General features: G+C 41.2%; 1 long non-coding RNA gene across 1 annotated transcript; it reads left to right on the top strand.

The window, feature by feature from the left end:
* The first annotated feature begins 2,518 nt into the window (after positions 1 to 2,518).
* LOC113318601 lies at positions 2,519 to 4,893 on the top strand. The gene is made up of 2 exons (XR_003344685.1): positions 2,519 to 3,719; positions 4,434 to 4,893. It is a non-coding gene; the product is annotated as an uncharacterized LOC113318601 (long non-coding RNA).
* Positions 4,894 to 5,288: the final 395 nt, after the last annotated feature.

The raw sequence follows: 5,288 nt of genomic DNA, 5'->3' as shown, positions 1-5,288 counted from the left end.
CTAATGAGTATTTGAAGCTCCTAGCTGCATTATCCACTAATGCATGGCCTGCTGAGTATTTTCCCATGCTATGTTCCCAAGTTGAACTCTTAATACTGACATGACATGACAATTAATGTTCGCTCGCAGCGGAGTAACATGAATTTCCCGAAGTATCGGGATTAAGATACACATGAAGGTACTCAATCAAAAGTACGCAAGTTGCGCTGCTCTTTGAGATAAAATTAGTGATTTTGTGCCAGCGCGCAAAGTTCACCAGAAATTGATTAATTTTATAGCAGCACGCAAAATTCAATTTTCTAGCCTAATTAAGTTGAAAAATTAGGTTTTTTGTGGTTTGCGCAATATCTCGAACCTTATTGGTCGAGACCAAACCTAGGCAAGTTAGGAAATTCATCCGTCATGGACTAGTAGGAGAAAAATCCTACCAAAACTAGAAAGCAAGAAACAAAGAGAAATTGCGGAAAATAAAGATAGCAGCAAAAGGAGGCGCGACCACATCACTGGGCCATACAGTTTTCCATAGCAGGCGCTGCCCGTGGCAGACCGGCCATGCCCCATATTATTGTCTGCTGGCCCCTCTTTCTGATCAACCAATCAAAATGCTTTAAATTCGCAACACGCACTTTTGATTTAAAAGTGGAAGTTGGCTGGACGCATGCCTAATTCTTTAAGGAATTGAACATAGGCTGCCATGTCAGTCTCACGACCATACGTTTTGGCCAGCCAATTCGACGAGCCTGACCTCCTCATAGCACAGCCAGAAAATCTCCATGATACTCACTGGTGTGCCCACTTTTATTCCAACCAATCGGAATTCTCATAGCATGCAAGCCAAAATTAGGCCAGTTGCGCGGATGAAAAGGCTTCAATGGAATTAAGACCACATATGGTGTTCTTAAATCAATTGTGACCGTCCGACTTCGCCAGCCGAATTGACCGGCCTAGATTTAATCTTAAACAATGGGCAAGGTACAGATGTGCTCACCAGCGGCCCAGCTATAACTCTGGACGATCGAACTGTTCCCAGCTCGCAGCTAACACATAAAATCGTTGGCTCAAAATAGGTTGGCCACACGGCCAAAAACCCTAATTTATGTTAGCGGCAGCACATTACTTCGCTAGCCGAATCGACCGGCCTAGATTTGATGTTAATCGACTGGCGAGGTACGGATATGCTCACTGGTGGCCCAGCTATAGTTCCGACCAATTGCATTGCTCCAAGCTTGCCAGCAATGGAATCCCTTCACTGTCAAGGACCTCTTCAACTCAGAAGAGAAGGTCAACCAAGAAACCGTGACAAGGTCACCACTCTTCAAAGATGTAGCATAAGGATATCATCACCTCCATGTCTGGAAGGCGCCTGACCAACAAGCAGTATTTGGTTTAGCCATTCATAAGCGTTGTTGTTAGTTAAGAATCAAAGAGGAAATTCGCGCCTTAGCAAGACACACAAACCAACTGCATCATGTCTGCCACATCACCTGCTCAGAACTCAGCCTCGCCTACCCAATGCCTGCACGAAGCTGCGCCACAACAACCACATCGCCGACAAAGTCAGATTCGGTGTTTCTAGATTTCCAATTTCATATGGAAGGGGTGCATGGGCTTCCAAAAGTTTGGATACAATACAGATCTATCAAATGCGACTCCCGCTCATTGATCAACAAATGATAAATCCAAAAGATTGCCGCTTTCATCAATTCGTCAACCACCTTACCAGAAAATGCAATAGAAGTACATCTTTCAGGAGAAAATAGGCTCAGGATAATTACACTTGGGGACTGCCAGCACGAGATGTCTTCACGTCCCTCGACCAGGTTACTTTTGATATCAGCATCATCACTGTCAAAGCTATACGAGCCGCAGTAATTCCTCAACATGAAGTTGTACACGTGCATGAAAGACTCCAAATGTACGCCGCAGAGATATTTTCACGTATCCGGCCAAGTCATCGGATCTAGCACGCATCTACAACTCCTTACAAGACTGCATTGTATTCCTAGGACGACTCAAAAATACAGCTCTAGTAATTAAACAGAAGTGTAACTGGGGACTGCTCAATCGCATCCCATTCTGTATAACAATCCAAGATTCAGAAGATAGTTCAAAGGGTGTCGCCTGATACGAAGTCCTTGAAGACTTGATAGCAGCACATCAGAAACGGAACGCTTCTCAGCTAGTCCACTCCATCCAATGACTGATAAGCATGTATGTGCTACAATTTTACACCCATATTTACACTATCTAGGTCTCGTTTATTGGATAATAATATTGTTTTAAGTCATTTACAGGAATTACAAGTATAATCTGTTCACCCGCAGAATAATGGCTAAATGAGGAGCTAAATGACGTTTGCGACAACATGGCTCTAAGGCACCACCTAAATCATCTGAAGGCCAGAGAGGTAAATGTACCGGAACAAAGAAATTATTTTCTTTAACGTGCGTGTGAGCTGCACAAGGGAATACAAATGAGACGTGGCCTACTCTATTACCACAGACAACACATTCTTCTTTCTACCAAACTAAAAGACATTTTCTTCTCAAAGCTATGGCTGCCAACGAACGGAGACACTAGATCTGGAAGCAGAGTTCTTTTGGAGGTTTTGTTTATCAACTGAAATTGAGAGATTTGTCTCGACAAATCAAGCAGTGGGAGAAGAGATGAGGTTAACAGCTGCGGTTGTTTATTGTATCTTGATTAGTTGAGGCAGTGGTGGTCAATTCTACAACATCAACATCAATTGAAATTAAGTTATCATATGGATCAGTTTCGGGGGCTATTTGGGGCTGGTATTAGGGTCTTCAATCAACCCAGACACAAAAATTCTTTTTTTTTTGCAGTTCAATTGCTCTTAATGAGTGCAGGCACTCTTGGTTTTTGTACATCAGCAATGGATTATTAACGGTGGAAATCAGTGAAGGCAACAAATGGATTTCAGGGGTTCGTACTCGGACTGAAATTGGGTATCTTTTGCGAGATCGATCTGTGGTGTTTTAATTCAAGCCAATCATTTCATTTGTTTCCCAACAGCAACGATTGAATCTGAGGGTTCTCATGTGGGTATGCAACATGGATTGGAGTTACAGCAGCGACGAACACATATTTTTGGGGGTTTCTGTTGTAATCTGAATGGATGATTGAGCGACAGAATTTGGGGGTTAAGTGATTCAAGTTTGGGTCTTTATGGATGTTCAAACGGAGGACGAGATTGTAGTCTGTTGTGATGTTTATGGTAGTCGTGTATGTATGGAAGAAGCATGGAATTTCAGATGCCATGTGGGTGCTATAAAGAAGTGGAGTTTGTTGTACGGAGTGAGCAGAAATGGAATTTGTGTTTAGCTATTGATATTACTCGGAGAAGAAATGGAAGCTGAAGTTAGATTGAGAAGATAGTTTGGGTGTTTGGTTGGGCTAATTACAGTTTGTGGTATCTCTATTACTCGCAATGGGTTCTGTTTGTTGGATTTTGGAAGTAGTGGCTAGATTTGGTGAAGGCCCGAGTTTGGTCAGAATCAGAATTGGTGCCTGGTCAGTTGAGGAAGAGATAAAACTATTCCCCCAATCCAGGAAGGGTTTGAATCAGTCATTAGAGATGGGTGTGTTGTGTACCCAATGGAGAGATGAATAAGGTAGGAAAACAGGGTTGAATCCGAAAGTCAGAGAACAAGTCACAGATGTTGTGTATAAAGGAGGACAACAGTCAACCGATAAGGGTACGATTGAATACTGTAATCTGAATTTTCTTTTGCTTTTTATTTAATTCAGTTCTTTTTAGTTCTCTTGTGTGTTAGAGTTTTTGATTGAACACTTTTAATGGCTATCTACACAACAATGAGAAGCTAAACCCCTCTCTGCCAAGACAAGAGGGGAAGCTTAATGGGTTCTAGTATTCTTTACAGTGATCATAAATGAATTTCATGTTTTAGTCCATTTCTTGGTCTCTGTTTGATTGCATTTTTTTGTTGATGATGTCTACAAACTTCTTAGATTCATTGTGATTTCCGGATACATTGAATGCTAAGGAATCCTTGTGACATTTCTGAATTGAGATTTATTTTAGAAACATAATCAATCAGTCATGATATGGTATTTGTTTTAGTTACTTTAAAATCACAATTTGCTATATCTTCCGGGTATAACGAATCATTATTCAGTTTTGTTCGAGTTATAATTTGATCACATAATACTTGAATACATTAGGTGGAACCTCAAAGTCGTGGTAGATACAACAATCACTTATTCCTTTCTTTTACAAATATTGTTCTTTGCTTTCTCAATTACGAATCAAAATCATATTGTTGCTTTGCTAAACAATTCTTCTGAGCACCAACAATCTTTGTGGTTTGAAAACGACTATATTACACTTTTTTATCTTTGATACTCTGAAAAGTGTGATCAATGACTCTGGAAGATTTTTCTCATACAAGCATCCCAAGCATATCGTCATCGTAATCAGAAGGGCAAGAACGAGCCTATGAGATAAAGAGTCAGAATGAACCAATCTCATTCCAGTCAATGCTCAGGAGTTTAAAAAACATTTTAGTTGTGACTCAGCAGTACAAACACCAAACAACTTAAAGTCAAGGCCTCTTTCAATTGAGCTCAATGGAGTTTGGCAAATTTTCAAATCCACTGGAGAGGCTAGATACTCATTTTTCTGGAGACAAAACCTTATTACACATTTCGGAGAGGATCGATGGAGTTTACTCAGGATTTGATGAAATTTCAAAATCGTGAAAGTTATACGTACAACTAAAGTTCATACTTGCAAAAAGAAGCAGAAAGAACAAGATGTACTTACCTTGCCGCTGACGATTGGTACGCTGGTGATGGAGCTGCTGACAGTGAGAAGAGGAGCCGACTGCTGCAAACAAAAGCACGGAGCCGGACGAGCAACAAAAAACGGAAGAGGGTCGATACCCCTTTTTTACGAACGGAGTTTCCAGAGTTCGAACAGAAGAATGATTCCTTCTTGCTCCATGAACGGGAATAAATGGTTGGGCCCACAGCACTCATACCCCATATTCGAGCTAGCAACATGCTACTACGAAGACCACTGGCCGCGCGGTACCGTTGCTGAAGGCCGACTAGAATTTTCCTGGTAATATCTACCTGCTTCGTCTTTTCAATTTTAATTTCATCTGTCACCATCTAGTGCTTACCCCCGCAACAATCACTGTTATGTACTAAGCAGGGGACTTAATGTTGATGGTGGTTATTAGCTTAGGGCGAAAACTGTAAAAGTCTATCTACCTGATACGGAATCAGAAATAGTAGACCTT

This window comes from Papaver somniferum, chromosome 10 (assembly GCF_003573695.1).
Source record: "Papaver somniferum cultivar HN1 chromosome 10, ASM357369v1, whole genome shotgun sequence".
Lineage (NCBI taxonomy): Eukaryota > Viridiplantae > Streptophyta > Magnoliopsida > Ranunculales > Papaveraceae > Papaver > Papaver somniferum.
The sequence above is the reverse complement of the archived record's forward strand: the minus strand, read 5'-3'. Positions and strand labels throughout refer to the sequence as shown.